The sequence below is a fragment of the Pelophylax lessonae genome (genome assembly GCF_965119305.1).
Source record: "Pelophylax lessonae genome assembly, chromosome: 3".
Taxonomy (NCBI): Eukaryota; Metazoa; Chordata; class Amphibia; order Anura; family Ranidae; genus Pelophylax; species Pelophylax lessonae.
In genome coordinates this window covers 185,195,114-185,218,761 of record NC_138770.1, presented here as the reverse complement: position 1 = coordinate 185,218,761, position 23,648 = coordinate 185,195,114, and positions in this window count along the sequence as shown.

Below are 23,648 nucleotides of genomic sequence, written 5' to 3'. Positions count from 1 at the left end.
ACAGGGTGCCAGACAGCCAGCCAACCACCCACCACAGGGTGCCAGCAAGCCAGCCACCCACCACAGGGTGCCAAACAGCCAGCCACCCACCACAGGGTGCCAGCAAACCAGCCACCCACCACAGGGTGCCAGACAGCCAGCGCCACCCACCACAGGGTGCCAGCCAGCCATCCACCACAGGGTCCCAGCCAGCCACCCACCACCAGAGGGTGCCAGCCAGCCACCCACCACAGGGCTCCAGCCAGCCACCCACCACAGGGTGCCAGCAAGCCAGCCACCCACCACAGGGTGCCAGCAAGCCAGCCACCCACCACAAGGTGCCAGATAGCCACCCATCCACCACAGGGTGCCAGCCACCCATCCACCACAGGGTGCCAGCCACCAACCACAGGGTGCCAGACAGCCAGCCACCCACCACAGGGTGTAAGCCAGCCACCCACCACCACAGGGTGCCAGCCAGCCACCCACCACAGGGTGCCAGACAGCCAGCCACCCACCACAGAGTGTCAGCTGGAGATGTCAATGGAGATGGATGCAGATAGAAAAAGAAAAAGTGTGATCTGGGACTATTTATCGTCTCCATCTCCAGTGTGCAACACGTGCACAAACAATGTAAGCATGGGATCAGCAATTGCAAAAAACAAAAATACGTCAAATCTTTGGGCCCATCTAAGAGTTCATCATGTTAAATTATATCATGCAGCACAGAAAAAACACAATGAATCACAAGGTGAAATACCAGTATCCCAGGCAACAATAACAGATATGTTTCAGAGAAAAACCAGGTGGCTAACTTCGGATGAAAGATCCCAACTGCTGGACAGAGTAATCACAGAGGTGATGGTCACTGATACCCAGCCATATACAATGGTGTCTGACTCTTGATTCAAGCGGTTGATGTCCATAGTTGAGCCAGGGTACACACTGAAGAGTGACAAGTATTATCGAACCGAAATGCTGGGAAAAATTCACCTAAAGGTCGTTGAAAAAAGTAAAGGCTATGCTGAAACCAGAGAATGCTGGCAACTCACTCGTCATTTACGACTGACTGCTGGTCAGGACAAACAGAGTCACTAATGAGTCTTACATGCCACTTCATTGACAGCGGATGGACAAGAAGGCATTTGGTGTTGAATACAAAAGTGATGCAAGGATACCATACTGGGGAGTACATTAGAGAGAGGTTTCTTGGCATGCTTGAAGACTGGGGAATCACCAAAAACCGAGGGATGCTTGTGCTTCGAGACAGCGGAGCGAACATGGTGAATGGAATGAAGCTTGCTGAAGTGTCAGACCTCATTTGCATGGCACATACCCTCCAACTTGTGGTAAATGATGGTCTATCAAACCAGAGAGCTTTGCTTGATATAATTGGCATGCTGAAGAGGTGCGCAGGCAGTGGTGGGATTCAGCCGGTTCGCACCGGTTCCATAGAACCGGTGGCTAACTTTCTGCAAATTCGCAGAACCGGCTGAATCCCTCTGCGCGTCTGAGGACGCGCAGGACAATTGAATGTCCCGCGCTCGGGCAGACGTGGCGGCCGGGGGGCGGAGCAGTGCGCCCGACCCGCCCATTCTGTGACAATAGCGAATGAGAATTCGCTATTGTCACATGATCCTCCTCCTGGCCAATCAGGGAGCGGGTCCTCCCGCTTCCTGATTGGCCGAAAGGCAAACACCGTGCCATTGGACGAGGAGGAGGCGCCGCGGGAGGACTCGGAGACGCGGGGAGCCGACTGCGAGACCGTCCGTGAGGTAAGTGCATGGGTCTCGCGGGGATCGCTGGCACTCTGCAATTGGGGGCAATGTTGTGGCTGGCGCTCTGCAATTGGGGGCAATGTGGCTGGCGCTCTGCAATTGGGGCAATGTTGTGGCTGGCGCTCTGCAATTGGGGCAATGCTGTGGCTGGCGCTCTGCAATCATTGGGGGCAATGTTGTGGCTGGCGCTCTGCAATTGGGGGCAATGTTGTGGCTGGCGCTCTGCAATTGGGGGCAATGTTGTGGCTGGCGCTCTGCAATTGGGGGCAATGTTGTGGCTGGCACTCTGCAGTCATTGGGGGCAATGTTGTGGCTGGCGCTCTGCAATTGGGGGCCATGTTGTGGCTGGCGCTCTGCAATTGGGGGCAATGTTGTGGCTGGCGCTCTGCAATTGGGGGCAATGTTGTGGCTGGCACTCTGCAGTCATTGGGGGCAATGTTGTGGCTGGCGCTCTGCAATTGGGGGCAATGCTGTGGCTGGCGCTCTGCAATTGGGGGCAATGCTGTGGCTGGCACTCTGCAATGATTGGGGGCAATGCTGTGGCTGGCGCTCTGCAATTGGGGGCAATGTGGCTGGCGCTCTGCAATTGGGGCAATGTTGTGGCTGGCGCTCTGCAATTGGGGCAATGCTGTGGCTGGCGCTCTGCAATCATTGGGGGCAATGTTGTGGCTGGCGCTCTGCAATTGGGGGCAATGTTGTGGCTGGCGCTCTGCAATTGGGGGCAATGTTGTGGCTGGCGCTCTGCAATTGGGGGCAATGTTGTGGCTGGCACTCTGCAGTCATTGGGGGCAATGTTGTGGCTGGCGCTCTGCAATTGGGGGCCATGTTGTGGCTGGCGCTCTGCAATTGGGGGCAATGTTGTGGCTGGCGCTCTGCAATTGGGGGCAATGTTGTGGCTGGCACTCTGCAGTCATTGGGGGCAATGTTGTGGCTGGCGCTCTGCAATTGGGGGCAATGCTGTGGCTGGCGCTCTGCAATTGGGGGCAATGCTGTGGCTGGCACTCTGCAATGATTGGGGGCAATGCTGTGGCTGGCACTCTGCAATGATTGGGGGCAATGCTGTGGCTGGCACTCTGCAATGATTGGGGGCAATGCTGTGGTCACTGTGCATTGAAAGGGGGGCACGCTGGTCTCTCTGCATTGAAAGGGGGGCACGCTGGTCACTGTGCATTAAAGGGGGCATGTACACTGGTCACTGTGCATTGAAAGGGGGCACGCTGGTCACTGTGCATTGAAAGGGGGGCACGCTGGTCTCTCTGCATTGAAAGGGGGGCACGCTGGTCACTGTGCATTAAAGGGGGCATGTACACTGGTCACTGCATTGAAAGGGGGCATGCTGGTCTCTCTGCATTGAAAGGGGGCACGCTGGTCACTGTGCATTGGAAGGGGGCACGCTGGTCTCTGTGCATTAAGAGGGGGAACGCTAGTCTCTCTGCATTGAAAGGGGGAACGCTGGTCACTGTGCATTGAAAGGGGGCACGCTGGTCATTCTGCTGGGAAAATCGGAACTGGTTACTAAAATTTTTGAATCCCACCACTGTGCGCAGGCCATTTCCACCATTCAGTCCTTGCCTAGCTGCGACTGAGGTGCAATCAGGTAGACCTTGGCCTACCCAAAAACAACTTGCTTTATGCTGTTCCAACACGATGGAACTCAACACTTCACATGCTGCAAAGAATGCTGGAGCAGAAGTATCTCTTACCATCTATTCAGGTGAATATGGAGTATATTCTTGTCCTACTGCTTGATCAGTGGGACATTGTAGCCAATGTCACTGAGACCCTCCTCCCCACACACCCTCTGTGTGAGAGTGCTGAAGATGCTTCTTCAAGAGAATGAAGGACCCAACACACGTGGCACTAAAACATGTAGGCAGGCCATGAGGGACAGCCTTGCCAAACATTTTCGCCAAACATCACCAAGCACGAAGAGAATAAAAATGTTGTGCTTGCATGTCTTTTGGATCCTCAATACAAGAATCATGCTTTTCTCTTCTGATGACGCATTGGCCAAGGTAAAACAATGGCTAACAGAAGATATTCAGCAGGAGGTGCAGGAGGTTCCTGCTGAAAAGACAAGTCAGGAAGAGCAAGTTTCTAATCTGGAAGAGCAGGATGCTGCAAAAAGAGAAAAATGTCCAAAAGGACAACAAACAAAAGAGAAACTTCTTTGTGGTCGAATAGATGCCATTTTCATTGTTTTATTGGGACCTCATGCAGAGGATTCTTCTGAATCTGCAATAATGACCATGGGTGATGAACTTCATCTGTATTTGAAGGAACCAGTAATTGACAGAAGAAGTGGTGATCTTCTTCAGTGGTGGAAAGAAAATGAGGCACTCTACAAAAGACTTGCTTCTCATGCTAGAAGATACCTTTCTGCTCCTCCTTCCTCAGTACCAAGTGAGCGTGTTTTTAGTGAAGTGGCAGCAATATATGAAAAAAATAGAAGCCGTTAAACTGGTGAACATGCTGAAATGTTATGCTTTCTGCACTATAATATTGTTCTACTTAACTGGAAGTATTGAAAGTGAGAAGTACTAGTGTCCAGTCCACTGTCTTTTGCACTGCAGCTACTAGATTTATTCATTGCAGACAGTGAGTGCACTACTGCAGCAGTTTTATGTAAATATTGTTTTGGGAAGCCTTTAGTTAATATTTTCCCAGCACTTTATTTTTCACAGTTACAGTTGTCTACTCTTCTAGGACTCGTTCGTTCACATGATGTGAAACTAATGTACCTGCAAGTGAAAGCTGTGCGGTTTTCCTATCAGTTTTCATGCAGGTAAGGTGTGAAGAACGAGTCTTTTAATTTTAAAAATGTTAACAAACAAACATTACCATGTTCAGTACCAGATTTGTGTAAAAATTTGTCTCTATTTTTCAAAACTTTAAATGTACAAAATATCAGCCCATACCCACCGATACCTATACTTCGTGACCAAAATATCAGTATCGCCCCTGAAAAAGACATATCGGTCTATCCCTAGTTTCCACCATCAATGCAAGCAAGAACAATGTTCAGCCTCCTGGCTCTCTTTACAGCTCCACTGCTCAGGCTTCGTGCCTTGGCCCTCCAGACCATCTAGCACACATCCCAGTGCTCATGCACAAATGCTGCACCTCTGTCAGCTCTGTGTCTTTCCTGCAGCTCTCTGCTGCTCTGTTTCTCTTAGGCTCAGGCCTTTGTCTATCCTGTTCTGGACAGCACGGTGCAGACATTCCCTTGCATACACACACTGACTTTCGGAAGAGTGAAGCCCCCAAGAACCCAGCACATACCTGCACCATCAATGTACCTGTTCTCTACAAAAGTATTGGGACACCTGCCTTTACAGGCACATAAAGCACATGTGCAGGCCAGTCAAGTTCCTCCACCCCAAACTTGCTTATCTACAGTATGTCTTTATGGACCTTGCTTTGTGCACTGATGTTGGAACAGGCCAACCCCAAACTGTTCCCACAAAGTTGAGAGCATGAAATTGTCCAAAATGTCTTGATATGCTGACGCTTTAAGACAGGGGTCTTCAAACTATGGTCCTCCAGTTGTTCAGGAACTACAATTCCCATCATGCCTAGCGATGTCTGTGAATGTCAGAGTTTTACAATACCTCATGGGATGTGTAGTTCCGCAACAGCTGGAGGGCCATAGTTTAACCACTTTACCGCTGCTCACTAGAGCTCTACTGCGGCAAAGTGGCTCTTGTAGGTCTGACGACGTAGACCTACGTCGGGCGCGATCTCGGCTCCCAGAGCGCGCTACCGCGCGCTGCGGGTGCTGATTCCGATCGGTTTCGGTAGGGAACCGATCAGTCACCAGATACTGACCAATGATTTTTGGTCAGTGTCTGGCGATCGGTCCCAGCCAATGGTTATCTCTCCCCTGCCTGTGTAATGTAAACACAGGCAGGGGAAGTGATGTCACTATCCCTTCTGGAGCCCTTTCGGTTCCAGGAGAAGACAGAGACACAGCAAAAACATGAGTTCCACCAAACAGCACACTGACACACCTCACATAGGCACATTTAACCCCTTGATCACCTCTGATCACCCCCTGATTACCCCCAAACCCCTCACAGTGAACACTATATACAGTGGTATACAGATATTTTACTGATTGCTGTACAAGTGTCACTTGTGAGCCTAGTTTGCGCTTGCGCTAGGCCCAAATAGGGTTAGGGCACCCGCCACCTATCCTCCAATAAAGTTTTAACCCCTTGATCAGCCCCAGTTAACCCCTTCACTCCCTATTACTCTGTGCACTAAATACAGTATATAGGTAAATACTGATCACTGTATTTAGTGTCACTATTGAACCTAATTTGCATTTGCGCTAAGCCCAGATAGGGTTAGGGCACCCGCCACCTATCCCCTAATAAACTTTTAACCCCTTGATCTCCCCCAGTTAACCCCTTCACTCCCTATAACACAGTGCACTAATATATACAGTAAATCAGAGAACTACTGATCACTGTATTTAGTGTCACTTGTGACCCTAATTTGCGCTTGCGCTAAGCCCAAATAGGTTTAGGCCACCTATGGGGTATCCTCATACTCAGGAGAAGCGGCAGAATGTATTTTGGGGTGTCATTCCACATATACCCATGTCATGTGTGAGAAATGTATCTTTTAGTGACAACTTTGTGTTAAAAAATAAATAAATAAAAAAAAAATTAATTTTCCCAAAACTTGTGGCAAAATATAAAATATTCCACGGACTCGCCATGCCTCTCAGCAAACAGCTTGGGGTGTCTACTTTCCAAAATGGGGTCTTTTGGGGGGGGGTTTGTGGTATCTTGACATTTCAGGGCCTCCTAAACCGTTATAGGTAGTGAGAAAATGCAATGAAAAATGTACGCCCTTTGAAATTCTGAAGGTGGTGATTGGTTTTCGAGGTCCCGTACACAGCTAGGCTCCCAAAAAGTCTCACATATGTGGTATCCCTGTACTCAGGAGAAGCAGCAGAATGTATTTTGGGGTGTAATTACACATATACCCATGGCATGTGCGAGCAATATATCATTTCAATGACAACTTTGTGTAAAAAATATATATATATTTTTTTAGTCATTTTTCAAACACCTGTGACAAAAAAATAAAATATTCAATGAGCTCAACATGCCTCTCAGGACATTCCTTAGGATGTCTACTTTCCAAAAAGTGGTAATTTGGGGGGGGTTTTGTACTGCCCTGCCATTTTAGCACTTCATGAAATGAGATAGGCAGTCAGAAATGAAAGCTGCGTAAATTTTAGTATTTACACCATAGTTTGTAGACGCTATAACGTTTGCGCAAACCAATAAAAATATGCTCATTGAGATTTTTTTTGTCAAAGACATGTAGCTAAATACTTTTTGGCCAAAAAATATGACATAAATTGAGTATATTGCATATTTTTGAAAAGACAAAGTTAAAAATGTCATTTTTTCACAAAATTTTCGCTCTTTTTTTATTAATATCGCAAAAAATAAAAAGCGCAGAGGTGATCAAATACCACCAAAAGAAAGCTCTGTTTGTAGGAAAAAGGACATAAATTTCGTTTGGGTACCACATTGCATGACCGCACAATTGTCAGTTAAAATCACGCAGTGCCGAGTTGGAAAAAGTGGTCCAGACGTAAGACAGCAAAATCCTCCGGTGGTAAAGTGGTTAAGGATCCCTGCTTTAAGAGCTCCCTTCACAGGAACTAAGGGGCCAAGCCCAAACCCTGAAAAACAACTCACACAATAATAACTCCTACAGCAAATGATTTTGACCAGTGCACAAAGTAAGGTACATAAAGACTTTTATAAGCGAGTTTGGGGTGAAGGAACTTGACTGGCCTGCACAAAGTCCTGACCTCAACCTGTTAGAACACCTTTGGGATGATCTAGAGCACAGACTGCAAGCCAGGCCTTCTCTTCAACATCAGTGCCTGACACCTCACAAATGCTAAGAATGGTGAAACATTCCCATAGACACACTCTTAAACCTTGTGGACAGCCTTCCCAGAAGTTGAAGCTGTTATAGCTGCAAAGGGTGGGCCAACTCAATATTGAACCCTACGGACTAAGACTGGGATGCCAAAAGCAAAAGTTCATGTGTGTGTAAAGGCAGGTGTCCCAATACTTTTGGTAATATAGTGTATATTATTAAAAACAGCTTTTTTTCCTTTAAAATAGAAAAAAAAAAAAATGTTCAATCATTTGCTAAATGTATTCAGAGCAGGGCTGGATATACACAGTACAGTATGTGACCTTTGGCAGCATTGGAAAAAAGGCAACAATTCCTGGTATCTTTCTCTTGGTATGGATGCTCCATCACTGAAAATGAACATTCAGTCCCTGTTCACACTTCTGCGATGCAGGAATGCTGCGAATATGCAGCGTGTTCCCGCATCGCATCCGCACCTCTGGCAGTTCTGCCATATGCGATACGCAGGGGGTGTCAATTAAAAGTTAACGACACCCCCAGTTAAAATCGCATATCACAGTGCGATCTGCAAGTTCGCACAGAATCGAATTGCACTAGTGTGAACCACCATGCGATCCGATTCTGCTGCGGATAAAAAAAAAAAAGGATCATGTGCGTGTTTAGTGCGCATGCGGTACAAATTCAGCCATACAGACTGTAGGGCTGAAATTTGCACCGCACAGAGATCGCATGTAATTTAGGAGCAGTGAGCTCCGAATTACATGCGATCTCTGTGATCGCACTAATGTGAACCGGACCTCAAGAATTATTTGTGTATTTAGAAATTGTCAATATTTTCAAACCTGTGGGAAGACCAACGGAATATGAAAATGTTCTATTTAGAAGTGGGACAGCTAATCAAATCCTCCAAATATAACCCAAAAATGCATTATAGACAAGGTGAGAGGAGACAATTGGAAAATCTCCATCTGAAGAGGACTCAGAGAGGAAAATTCCTATAAACTTCTTTTTCGATGGTATCTCACACCCTCCAGAATCGTTAAACATGTACCCCAATACTCACCGTTAAGTTTTTAACCACTTAAGCCTCAAAGGATTTGGCTGCTGAAAGACCAGGGCCTATTTTGCGATTCGGCACTGTGGGACTTTAACGGACAATTGCGCGGTTGTGCGACGCTGTACCTAAACTAAATTGATGTCCTTTTTTTCCCACAAACAGAGCTTTCTTTTGGTGGTATTTGATCACCTATGCGATTTTAATTTTTTGCGATATAAAAACAAAAATAGAGCGACAATTTTGAAAAAATAACAATATTTTTCAAATTTTTTTAAATGAAATCCCCCCCCCCCCCAAAAAAATGTAAAAATCAAAATTTTTTTAACATTTTAGGCCAATTTGTTTTCTGCTACATATTTTTGGCAAAAAAATCGCAATAAGCGTATTTTCATTGGTTTGGGCAAAAGTTATTGCGTTTACTAACTACGGGAAAGATTTATGTCATTTTTATTGTTTTTTTTTCAACTAGTAATGGCGGCGATCTGCGATTTTTTTTGCGGAACTGCGACATTGCGGAGGACAGATCGGACCCTTGACTGACATTTTTGACACTTTTGGGGGTACCAGTGACATTACTACATTAATCAGTGCTATAAATATGCACGGTTACTGTCAAAATGACACTGGCAGGGAAGGGGTTAACTTTATTGGTGATCAGTGGGTTAAATGTATCCCTAGGGGCGTGATTCCAACTGTGGGGTGGCGTGGCTAGTGATGTAACCACACAGACATACGATCCTACATAGCAGGATCGTATAGTCTCTGCCTTTACATCAGGGAGAATGACAGAAGGCTGTGTTTACATCAGCCGTCTGCCTTTCTCCTTCTCCTGAGCAGGATCGCGAGTGGCCGGCGGACATCGGAGCCGCCGGTCACACGCGCAGGGATGCCCGTAAACGAGCGGGGGCTGGAGCGCGCCTCCGGCGGTGCGCGCTCGCCCCCTATAGGCTCCTGGGCGAGCGATGTAGTACTACGTCGGCTTGCCCAGGAGCGGCTGACTGCCGCAGTAAATATACTGACGGCGGTCGGCAAGTGGTTAAACATGTGCACAGGAAGGTACAATACTCCATATTTGGTGGTCATGTTCAAAGGTCAAAAGGCTCTGGATCAGGGTCTATACACTCATATATATACAGTTCTGGGCTGCAATCTATGCAAGGACCCGACTGAGGCCTTATTAAAGGATACGTTTACCTTTTGTAACATGTTACAGATGCACTGGGGTTCCTGCACCCCCTGAACCCCCGTTTTGACAGTGAGTGAGGGATCTTCTTCCCCTGTTCGCTGTGACAATCTAAAAAAAATGAAATTGTGGGGGACTCCATCCGCCTGGCCTCATCATTTATTCACAGTGTTCTGTGAATGGGAAAAAGTACCTGTTGAGTACTCAGTAGTTCATTTATTCTTCCTGTCAGCGTGTAACTGCCTGCCCGTATCGGAGGTACAGGCAGATAGCTACACAGACAGTCTGCAGGACTGTGGCATTACACCCACAATCTGCTAATCTTGGCTAATCCTGTGATGCTTTACAGGCTCCTAACAAAAAAAAATAATAAATGCATATTTTTTCACCTGCAAAAGATGTTTTTTTTGTAAAGGTGAACTTATCTTTTAACTAAATCTCCCACTGATGTACCATGCTCATCAGCGAGATGCATTTTAAATGCCACTAAAAAAAAACTATTGCGCACTCAATCTGCTACACTGAATTTCTCTGCAGTTCTCTCCTGACTTTACAGAATCATGGTCAATGAAAAATTAACAGTCATTTCATTTGATAAACACGATAATCTTGTGCTCCCAACCTACTGTACTTGTACCTGGACCGTAAGTGTTACTGAGTTTGTTAATTCAAGAGTATTTGTAACCGTTATCTCAAGTGTGGGCTGCAGCTACCATAGCCATTGTACTAGTGCTAGTGATTGCAGATTGCCATTTGCCTATGTTTACTTGCAACAATATGTAGCACCCTCCTAGGTAGGTGCTAGGAAGAAGCATATGGGTGACCCTGTCTGCATATCAGTAGGGCCTGATCATTTAGTTAGGCTGTCATGTGCTTTCAAGGGTGTCTATTGAGTCTAGGGAGTCTCCCCACTGTGTCCAATGAGGGCTCTTATTGGACAGTGGAGGAAACCTGATCAATAGCACACCAGGGCTTGTATCTATCTCAGAGGGCAGAATCTGCCGCAAAGCATCCTGGGATAGGGTATAAGTCTGAGGGGGGCACATGATGCAGTGTCTTTGGCGGGAATAAGAGTCCCAGGAGGAGGGTGACGGCTGTCTCTCCTCCTGTCAGCGCAGGTAAGAGTGTCCTGGGCGGTCGGCCTAGAGGACGAAGGTTGAGCTGAGCTGCAGAGGAGGGATCCAGAGTGCTGTGGACCGAGTGGAGCTGCTGGGCAGAAGTTTCGGGGAAAAACAGTATTGTGAGTACTTGAGACTGCCCAGGGGTCTGCCTAGGAGAGGGGACCACTCCAGAAGGTCAAGGGGATCCAGGATTCAGCTAAACTGTGGAGAAGGTTTAGAGAAAGGGGGTGCCAGTGTTCAAGCCCTGAAGATAAGTGAGAGAAAGAGGGTGCCATTGAGGGCCCTGAAGTGTTCAGCAGTGCAGCAGCAGCAGCACAAGTAGCTAACTCAGCAAGGAGTACTTAAGGGAGCTAAAGTAAGGACTTCTTTATGTGAGAAAGCAGTCCAAGGTCAGTTTGGAGTTAACAGGCAGCAAGCCAGCGTCAACCGGCGTTGACCGGCATTTAGCCAGCGTCAAGTCAGCGACAAGAAGCGTTTTCAGTGGTCCTTAGCAAATTGTGCATAGTTGAGCCAAAGGAGTATCCCACTCATTCCCTTCTAAAATCCAAGTTCTCAATAAATACAAAAAACCCACAGTTACTGGACTGGTCATTGTCTGAGCGCTCACACTTGGAGGAACATGCACAGGGGTACTTTTATTGCACCCAGTGGCCCAGGGGGACCCATATCCATCAAAAAGGCTGGGAATCCTGCTACATCTACAATACACAAACCATTCTACCTCTTTCTGGATGCTGTGTTGTTCCTCCAATCTGGGTACCCTCAAGCTGGTAAGTGTGCTGATAAGCTTTAGTATTGTTCATTTCAGAATGGTGTCAAAAAATTAACTCACCAAATGAATTTCCTCTTACTTTTTTCAATGAAAATTGTTAGTTTCATTTTTTTTTTTTATGGCCGATTAGCTAGTATGTATGCTGGGAAATACATTATGTTTTGTATGCTGTGTGCAAAGCCCTTTTATGTCCACCTTGCTCGAAAAGCTTGTTATAAATTGGGGTAGTTGCCATTTTTCTTTCTGGATATGGCGTGGGGACACATTAGATGCCTCCCCTTGCTATTGTGCTTCTGGTGTGTCCCTGTCTCTGGAAGAAGCAATGGACTCCTTCCAGGCATACCTTTCCCTCATTTATCCATTGCTATATACACTCCAGCATGGAGACTCTCATAGACTAGAGTAAGGACTGCACTATACAGAGAGACCTTCACAAGGCAGTGCAGCTTCCACATACAGTCAATTTGTAAATGCTGAGCATCTAAAATCTCTAATTTTAATGCAGGTTGTTAGACAGTGTGATCTGCTGTCTAGCTGGTAAGAGTGCTGAAAAATACATTTTGATTTGTTTACTACGTGCAAAGCCTTTCCACCTAAGACCCCTTTCACACGGGCGTTCTGCCAGTCTGTTTTTCATCCATCCATTGATGGATGAAAAACCAACATCAATCCACTTCTATGGGCAAATGGATGCAAACGGATGATAATCCATATATATCCATTTACACATGCATCCCTTCAGGTCTGTTTTTTTAAACTGAACAAGTCTCAATATATGAAGGTAAATGGACAAACGGTCAGATTGAAGCATGTACTTCACTTCTTCCCACATGTGAACAACCGCCTACATCAGTGCTAATGGGGAATGTCAGGCCCATACCCGAGCGGTGTGTCAGCTACCCCACTCACGGTTAGGAGAGTTTGATGAGACGGGCCCAACGCCCAAGACCAATTTGTCAGAGCGACAGTTCTCTTCTAGTAGATGGGCAAGCAGACCGCGGCAGCACCCTTATAGGAAGCGAGCAAAGAGAAGACAAAGGTATAACATCATTCAGAAAGTCAACAATAGTAATTGTCACTCCGAGAGAAAAAAAAGGACAAAAAAGAAAAAAATGATATGATGGGCAACAAATTATGTTGCAGGGTAGCAAAGGGCAGTTGGTGACCACACTAAGCGTGTGCCGTAATGTAGGGAGAGACCCACCTGAGGTAGAGCAGTATGCTATGGATGCATATGGGGAGTTCCAATGCGGGCTCTCACTGCCGTGTCAAATCAAATAGAGTGTGGTAGACAGTCGCAATGGTTTCACCAGCTATTCAATGGTCAAGGTGTTAATGAAGGTAATGTTTAGACAGACCTGTATTTCCCAGACAGATCTGTGAGCCTCAGTTTCTTAGCAGGGTCCTTGCGCAGGCTACATTGGTCCCTGGGGTGCTGTTGTCTGGTGGAGGATTGTGGGGACGGCGTTGACGTGTCCATCGGCAAACGTAGATGTTAGTTAAGGTAATCCCAGGCCTCATCCAGGTGGGTGAAAGATTTTGACTGACCTGAGGAATCCGTAAACCGTGGCGTGCAGGATATGCCAGGATACCTCCTGGGAATAATCCGCAAACATTAGCAACTTGTGGCCGTCTATTTGTAGTGATTTGGAGTTGCGGTATGATTTTAGCAGGTTATTTCTATCCACAAAATTCAAGTATTTCACTATCACCGGTCGAGGGGTACGACGTTCATTAGATGGGGGGCCCACGCGGTGTGCATGTTCAGCGACGCACAGATTGGTAACTCCCAGGGCCTGATGGATACGCTGAGCACACATATCCAGTAGGGAATCCACGCCATAGGATTCCGGGAGGCCTATAATGCGCAAATTGTTTCTGCGTGACCTGTTTTCTAGGTCGTCAACCTTGTCAAGTAAATACTGCTGAGTTTGTTTAAATTGCTTTTCTTGAAGAAAAGAGGCTTGCACTTCCTCTTCAATTTCAGCCACCCTGCCTTCTAGTTCAGTAAGCCGCATGGAGTGTTCACTAATATATTTCTTTATCTGCGCTATCCCCGCAGCCATTGCCCTGTCCACTGCAGCTGTAATTGTAGGTGACAACAGGGCATCTACTGCCTGAGCGATGCCCGCATATTGGTCGGGTGACCCCGTAATGGTGGGATCAGGGGGGGCTGCCGGAGTTGTGTAGCCAGACACTGGGGGAGGCTGACTGGGTTGCTGAGCCGCGCTCTCCGCCATCTTGGCTGACAGAGAGCCAGAGTGGGAGTCATCCGTGCGAGCGGCGGGAGCGGCGGGAGCAGCGGTAGCCAGACCGTGCACCAGAAACTTGTCCATCTGGCTTTCCCCAAACTAGTGAGGGTGGAGGGGTATGCCGCTGACTCAACGATCAGGTGTAAAGGCAGTTTTTATAAACTGTTGCGCCCGGACATCCGGAACCGGAAGTAGTCCATTACCTTTACATTCAGCTTCTTTAGCAAGGCAGTGGGGGTCTCGGAGGTGTGTTTGGGATCGTTATCATGTTGGAATACTGCCCTGCAGCCCAGTCTCGGAAGGGACGGGATCATGCTCTGCTTCAGTATGTCACAGTACATGTTGCCATTCATGATTCCCTCAATGAACTGTAGATCCCCATGATCTCCAGCGTATGATCTGAGCACTGACAGGCTGACCCCCCACCCCTTCAACCTCTGCCGAAATGCTGGCAGCACTCATACGTCTATTTCCCAAAGACAACCTCTGGATATAACACTGAGCACGTGCACTCAACTCCTTTGGTCGACCATGGCGAGGCCTGTTCTGAGTGGAACCTGTCCTGTTAAACCGCTGTATGGTCCTGGCCACCGTTCTGGAGCTCAGTTTGAGGGACTTGACAATCTTCTTATAGCCTAGGCCACCGGGGAGAGAAAATGGCTAATTGTTCTTAATTTGGACATTTTTACTTAGGGGTGTACTCACTTTTGTTGCTAGTGGTTTAGACATTAATGGCTGTGTGCTGAGTTATTTTGAGGGGACAGCAAATTTACACTGCTATACAAGCTTTACACTCATTACTTTACATTGTAGCAAAGTGTAATTTCTTCAGTGATGTCACATGAAAAGATATAATAAAATATTTTAAAAAATGTGAGGGGTGTACTCACTTTTGTGAGATACTGTTTATGTCATCACATAGGGGGCTTTTGGTCCCCTATGTGATAGCAGTAAATTCATGTGTTCTAAAAAAATTTAAACCATTTAAAGAAACACATAAAAAAAAGTTTGCATCCCCAACTCCAACATATGCACGCATACATAAAAAAAAAACATGCGTTGGGGCACCTATGTACAAAAATGGCAATTGCGCTACACATGTGACATATCACCGTGCACACCAGAGTGAGATCAATAATTTTAGCACCAGAGCTCCTGGGTACCTATAAACTGATGACCTGTAGATGCTTTTAAAGCATCGCCAACGGAAAATATAGGGTATTGAAGTTTTATGCTGTTTCACAGGTGCACACAATTTTAATGCATAGCATGTTCAGTATCTATTTGCTCAACAACTGTATCTTTTAAATTTTACAAAGAATTGCATTTGTGTGCCCTAAAATTTACTTTAGTGTATTTTTTACTGAAATGTATCATTTTATAAACTGTTGCACTCATAATATGTGACATAAAAAAATGGGAACTACCACATTTTTTCCCTAGGTTGTCTGCTTTCAGAAAAAAAAAATAATGTTTTCGGGTTTTAAGTAATCTTCAGGTCTAAAATTATTTTTAATCATGTCAACAAACATTTTTAAAAATGTCTCTAGGACTCAGGTGGTTAAGGACTTCAGCTGGTGGATGTAAATAAATTATGTAAAAATGGATGAAAAACCGAGGTGAAAACTGATGTAAAAACCGATGTAAACTAAATTTATTTTTTCTTTTTAAAAAAACATGACTAAACGGATGGCGTCCATGTGAAAGGACCCTAAGGCTCCATGCACACTGGGCTTAAAAAAATGTCAATTCCCTTGGCAGAAAAAAAACGCTCATGTAGAATATTTTTTGTATAGAGTTTAGACGAGTTTAGGAGAGTTTTGCTTTTTTTCTGCCAGAAAGCTCCAATCAGAAATGCAATCCAGAAGGTTTTTTATCTTCCTGCCTCTAAACGTTGAGCTTAAAATATGCCTGTAATCTTCCTAATGTGCATGGACCAATAGGATAACATTAGCTGCTTCTACAGGCAGAACACAAAACTCCTGTAGTAGCAGCGATTTTTAAGCCAGTGTGCATGGAGCCTAGGGTCCATGCACACTGGTTTAAGAAAACGCTGCTTCTAGAGGAGTTTAACGTTTTGCCTGTAGAAGCAGCTAATATTATCCTATGAGTCCATGCACATTAGGACATTTACTGCAGAGGCATTTTTAAGCTCAGCCTTTACAAGCAGGAAAAAAACCCTTCTGTCTTGCATTTTTTAGAACAGTTTTCTGGCAAAAAAAATGCTCCTAAGCTCTCCTAAAATCTCCTAAATTCCTGTACAAAGAGCTCTATATGTGCGTTTTTTTCTGCCAACGGAATTGGCATTTTTTTATGCCCAGTATGCATCAACTCTAACTCTAAAATATAGTTAAAAACTGGGAAGGTTATTTTCTACTGTAGCACCCCCCCCCCCCCATAAGAGCTGCTAGTTATTCAGTTTGCGGGTCCCCCTGGTTACCAGCACACGGCCATAAGCAAATGCAATTTCTTATTTCCTCTTGGCTCACACTTTAATAATCAGTCTAGGGGTATTTGGTTGTTTTGTTGTTTATTTTATAATGGTTGATAGGAGAAGGAAATAGTGGGATACTCTAATTAACTATTCACAGAATTTGAGGACTTCTATCTTCTCTACTTTGCTTTTAGATGTGGAAGCCACGGGGTCTCCAGTGTCTCCCCTCTCAGTCAGCTTCCCTAGACCTCTGGGTTCAGCTCCTCTTAACCACTCCTCTGGCCCTCCGGATGACCTCCAGTGTCCGCATGGCACCTCTACAGAGGAGGAGGCAGCCGCCCCCTCCCTCTGGGGCTCCGCTCTCCAATGAAAAGCACCTCAGCACATGTGCTCCTGGCTTTAATACAGTATTCCAGAATGCACCGAGGCAATCTGCCCTCTGTCAATCATCAGGACTGTATCAAAGCCTATGCACCCATTAGTCAGGTTTCCTCCCACTGTCCAACATGCCTCCCTATTGGACTAGCGGGAAATAAACTCCAGACTGAATGAATCGCATACTGAGCACAAAGAGCAGACCTCACTAACAGATCCTGCTCTCTGGTAGGCAGAGAACAATATAGATTTACCTGCAGCCCATCTGGTAAGCAGACAGAGCTCAAAACTATACTCTCTCACTAGTGCCTACCCAGGAGGGTGCTACATTGCTAAACAAAAAAGTAATTCTAAAGGATAAAGGTACAATTTCATGATGTACAAAAAGTCATGTTTAGCTGCTTCTCTAAATACCAAGTAGGGAAACATGACTCTACATTTATCAGTATTTTAAAGCAAAATTGTTATACAAAAGGAATTTTTTTCCACTGTGTTACTTATTAGTGTGTAGTTTGTGAAGCCTAAGATATTGTCTTCTATTTATACTGCCAGATGATGCTGCCATTATTATTTATGTATAAAGTAAGCACCCAATATACCACCTACTGTGCAGTGGCTGTCTCAAACCAGTTAAAATAATTGCAAGTAACACAGAAAAGATTTTTTGTGCTAGACAGCGCTTGCAAAACAAATAATACTAAAGCTAGTACATGTGAAACAAAGAAATGTAAAATAATAATAGGTGCTCAGTCCATAATAGTGTTATTCCTGTGTTCAAAATTCCACAAACGACAGTGTCACTCCATAGAAAACTTAAGAAGATACTACTGCTTCTGCTGGGCTCTGTGCCTCTCTGGGAGTCCCTGCTCTTCTGCCGTAGACCTGTGTCCTAGAGCCTTCCACGTGTAGAGGGATTGCTGGGACTTGCAGTCCTCCCTAAAGATAGCAACCGTGGACTCTGCCAAGTTTGGACTCTTCCCTAAGCATGATCCCTGCCATCTAACCATAGGGAGAGGATATCTATCCCAGGCACCAGCCAAGTGGTATGATCTGGCCCTTGAGTGACCAAAAGTGAGGCTGACTTTTCTTGTTGTATGATTAGGAGGTCAATGCAATTTGGTGAGTGTGGATTGTTTCACACGAGCATGTGGTGATATAGCATTACCAGGGGTATTTTCGAGTGTCAAGACACAAGTATCTTCTTCAACATCTCTTTGGACTGACACTGTTGTTTGTGGAATTTTGAACAGAGGAATAACACTATTATGGACTGAGCACTTATTAATTATTATTTTAAATGTCTTTGTTTCAATATATTAACTTTAGTATTGTTTGTTTTGCAAGCAATATCTAGCACAACATTTCTTTTTGTGTTACTTGCAATTAAATACTATACATTAGTACACAGTATGTTGATTTATGTAATTTTAAGAGTAAGCTCAGGACAGATGCATTTATTACTGTAAGTAGTAGTTGTCACAGTATGTTAATTGTGATAAAATAATACTAAATATATACTCCAATAGATTCAGATATCATAAAAAACAACAGAATTACAGTACTCATTGATAAGCAGAACTACTCACTTACCTTTCATTGTTTGCTCAGTACAGTTCCTCTTGAATGTTCTCAGCTTACCTCCTGTTCGTCTAAAAATAAAGAGAACTGCTATGGTTTCATCGTTTTAATCCTCCAAGTCTATTACTCAATGTTGTGTTTGCACTTCTGTTTTTTAAGCACAGTCTTCTTCCTTATAATTATTGGTACAGTACTCCTTATATATTATAGATTAACTGTATGCTGGGCAATTTGTTAGTGTGTATGTTATGAATGAAAAGCTTTCGTAAGACTACCCTCTGTATTTACATTGATGAATGGCAATAACATTTATTATCCTTAAAGTGGGAAAAATAATACAAATTACATAAACATGTCCCTCACATAAGTCTCTTCTAATTGTGCCTTCTCCAAAGTGAAAAATACTTCTTTAATCCTTCAAATGCATCAACAGCACAAGTGAGTCCCACCAGCAATCATTATGTGTAGTGTTGAGCGAACACGGACTGTATTATTCGTGTTCGTACCGAATAATTGGATTTTTTGTACCCGAACACGGACACGGACACTTTACTGTATGTTCGGGTAAAAATCCGTGTTCGGTCGTTTTATTTCCGGGTTTTGCATGCTTTGGCGCTCTTTTCATGGCGGGCTTTCAACAGCCAATCAACAATCGTTTAACTGGTGTGCCTTAAGCCATCCCAGCCATGCCTGCAAATGTCTCAGTAGCTGTGATTGGCCGTCTGAAGCATGTGACCAAGTCTTTATAAGTTCGAGGCAGCCGCAGCGGCGTCATTATGCTGCTTAGATTCAGGGACAGAGCACACATCAACGTGCTGGCTGCTGATTAGGGAAAGATAGGCAGGAAAAAACCATTTGTGTCCGGATAGAATTGAGGGACAGGTCGGAGTGTTTAGGCAGGGCGAGTTGTAGGCATTTTAGGGATAGAGTCTGCTGAATTATAGGGTCAGTGTCTTCTACAAACTACAATCGATATTGCTGTGTGGGGGGTGGGGTGAATCTGCACTCAATCCTGATCTACGATCTCTTCTCAATCCTGTTAGGGACAGAGTCTGCTGAATTTTAGGGAAACTGTGTTCTACAAACTACAATCGATATTGCTGTGTGGTGTGGGATTGGAGATAGGCAGGTGTCAGTGATCCACATCCATTTTTCTGTGTGTGAGCTGCAGTGAACACAATCTTTTTGGGCTGCAGTGAACACAATCTTTTTGGGCTGCAGTGAACACAATCTTTTTGGGCTGCAGTGAACACAATCTTTTTGGGCTGCAGTGAACACAATCTTTTTGGGGTGCAGTGAACAAAATCTTTTTGGGGTGCAGTGAACACAATCCTTTTTGGTGTGCAGTGAACACAATCTTTGTGGGGTGCAGTGAACAAAATCCTTTGTGGGGTGCAGTGAACACAATCTTTTTGGGGTGCAGTGAACAAAATCCTTTTTGGGGTGCAGTGAACAACATCCTTTTTGGGGTGCAGTGAACACAATCTTTTTGGGGTGCAGTGAACAAAATCCTTTGTGGGGTGCAGTGAACACAATCTTTTTGGGGTGGAGTGAACAACATCCTTTTTGGGGTGCAGTGAACAAAATCCTTTTTGGGGTGCAGTGAACAAAATCATTTTTGGGGTGCAGTGAACACAATCTTTTTGGGGTGCAGTGAACACAATCTTTGTGGGGTGCAGTGAACACAATCTTTTTGGGGTGGAGTGAACAACATCCTTTTTGGGGTGCAGTGAACAACATCCTTTTTGGGGTGCAGTGAACACAATCTTTTTGGGGTGCAGTGAACACAATCTTTGTGGGGTACAGTGAACAGAATCTTTGTGGGGTGCAGTGAACACAATCTTTGGGGGGTACAGTGAACACAATCTTTGTGAGGTGCAGTGAACACAATCTTTGTGGGGTGCAGTGAACACAATCATTGTGGGGTGCAGTGAACTCAATCTTTGTGGGGTACAGTGAACACAATCTCATACTTCTGAAGGTTTGAGGGTGCTGCCTGTTCCATACTCCCTCTACTCCTAGCCTTTTAGGGGTACAAACAATAGTAATTGGGGCCTAGTGTGGTTGTGTACGTGTGATATACATACACTTTTTTGGGATCATATTTTCTATTCCGCTATTTAATCAAAAACCTTTGGGGATCAGTTAAATTGGGGGATAGTCTGTGTTGGTACGTGTGAGAGAGATCCACCTTTCCAAGTTGTTGGGGTTCATCTCATACTTCTGAAGGTTTGAGGGTGCTGCCTGTTCCATACTCCCCCTACTCCTAGCCTTTTAGGGGTACAAACAATAGTAATTGGGGCCTAGTGTGGTTGTGTACGTGTGATATACATACACTTTTTTGGGATCATATTTTCTATTCCGCTATTTAATCAAAAACCTTTGGGGATCAGTTAAATTGGGGGATAGTCTGTGTTGGTACGTGTGAGAGAGATCCACCTTTCCAAGTTGTTGGGGTTCATCTCATACTTCTGAAGGTTTGAGGGTGCTGCCTGTTCCATACTCCCCCTACTCCTAGCCTTTTAGGGGTACAAACAATAGTAATTGGGGCCTAGTGTGGTTGTGTACGTGTGATATACATACACTTTTTTGGGATCATATTTTCTATTCCGCTATTTAATCAAAAACCTTTGGGGATCAGTTAAATTGGGGGATAGTCTGTGTTGGTACGTGTGAGAGAGATCCACCTTTCCAAGTTGTTGGGGTTCATCTCATACTTCTGAAGGTTTGAGGGTGCTGCCTGTTCCATACTCCCCCTACTCCTAGCCTTTTAGGGGTACAAACAATAGTAATTGGGGCCTAGTGTGGTTGTGTACGTGTGATATACATACACTTTTTTGGGATCATATTTTCTATTCCGCTATTTAATCAAAAACCTTTGGGGATCAGTTAAATTGGGGGATAGTCTGTGTTGGTACGTGTGAGAGAGATCCACCTTTCCAAGTTGTTGGGGTTCATCTCATACTTCTGAAGGTTTGAGGGTGCTGCCTGTTCCATACTCCCCCTACTCCTAGCCTTTTAGGGGTACAAACAATAGTAATTGGGGCCTAGTGTGGTTGTGTACGTGTGATATACATACACTTTTTTGGGATCATATTTTCTATTCCGCTATTTAATCAAAAACCTTTGGGGATCAGTTAAATTGGGGGATAGTCTGTGTTGGTACGTGTGAGAGAGATCCACCTTTCCAAGTTGTTGGGGTTCATCTCATACTTCTGAAGGTTTGAGGGTGCTGCCTGTTCCATACTCCCCCTACTCCTAGCCTTTTAGGGGTACAAACAATAGTAATTGGGGCCTAGTGTGGTTGTGTACGTGTGATATACATACACTTTTTTGGGATCATATTTTCTATTCCGCTATTTAATCAAAAACCTTTGGGGATCAGTTAAATTGGGGGATAGTCTGTGTTGGTACGTGTGAGAGAGATCCACCTTTCCAAGTTGTTGGGGTTCATCTCATACTTCTGAAGGTTTGAGGGTGCTGCCTGTTCCATACTCCCCCTACTCCTCATCTAGCCTTTTAGGGGTACAAACAATAGTAATTGGGGCCCAGTGTGGTTGTGTACGTGTGATATACATACACTTTTTTTGGATCATATTTTCTATTCCGCTATTTAATCAAAAACCTTTGGGGATCAGTTAAATTGGGGGATAGTCTGTGTCGGTACGTGTGAGAGAGATCCACCTTTCCAAGTTGTTGGGGTTCATCTCATACTTCTGAAAGTTTGAGGGTGCTGCCTGTTCCATACCCCCCCTACTCCTCATCTAGCCTTTTAGGGGTACAAACAATAGTAATTGGGGCCTAGTGTGGTTGTGTACGTGCGAGATACATACACTTTTTTTGATCATATTTCCTATTCCGCTATTCAATAAAAACCTTTGAGGATCAATTGAATTGCGGGATAGTCTGTGTCGGTACGTGTGAGAGAGATCCACCTTTCCAAGTTGTTGGGGTTCATCTCATACTTCTGAAGGTTTGAGGGTGCTGCCTGTTCCATACTCCCCCTACTCCTCATCTAGCCTTTTAGGGGTACAAACAATAGTAATTGGGGCCTAGTGTGGTTGTGTACGTGTGATATACATACACTTTTTTTGGATCATATTTTCTATTCCGCTATTTAATCAAAAACCTTTGGGGATCAGTTAAATTGGGGGATAGTCTGTGTTGGTACGTGTGAGAGAGATCCACCTTTCCAAGTTGTTGGGGTTCATCTCATACTTCTGAAGGTTTGAGGGTGCTGCCTGTTCCATACTCCCCCTACTCCTCATCTAGCCTTTTAGGGGTACAAACAATAGTAATTGGGGCCCAGTGTGGTTGTGTACGTGTGATATACATACACTTTTTTGGGATCATATTTTCTATTCCGCTATTTAATCAAAAACCTTTGGGGATCAGTTAAATTGGGGGATAGTCTGTGTCGGTACGTGTGAGAGAGATCCACCTTTCCAAGTTGTTGGGGTTCATCTCATACTTCTGAAGGTTTGAGGGTGCTGCCTGTTCCATACCCCCCCTACTCCTCATCTAGCCTTTTAGGGGTACAAACAATAGTAATTGGGGCCTAGTGTGGTTGTGTACGTGCGAGATACATACACTTTTTTTGATCATATTTCCTATTCCGCTATTCAATAAAAACCTTTGAGGATCAATTGAATTGCGGGATAGTCTGTGTCGGTACGTGTGAGAGAGATCCACCTTTCCAAGTTGTTGGGGTTCATCTCATACTTCTGAAGGTTTGAGGGTGCTGCCTGTTCCATACTCCCCCTACTCCTCATCTAGCCTTTTAGGGGTACAAACAATAGTAATTGGGGCCTAGTGTGGTTGTGTACGTGTGATATACATACACTTTTTTTGGATCATATTTTCTATTCCGCTATTTAATCAAAAACCTTTGGGGATCAGTTAAATTGGGGGATAGTCTGTGTTGGTACGTGTGAGAGAGATCCACCTTTCCAAGTTGTTGGGGTTCATCTCATACTTCTGAAGGTTTGAGGGTGCTGCCTGTTCCATACTCCCCCTACTCCTCATCTAGCCTTTTAGGGGTACAAACAATAGTAATTGGGGCCCAGTGTGGTTGTGTACGTGTGATATACATACACTTTTTTGGGATCATATTTTCTATTCCGCTATTTAATCAAAAACCTTTGGGGATCAGTTAAATTGGGGGATAGTCTGTGTCGGTACGTGTGAGAGAGATCCACCTTTCCAA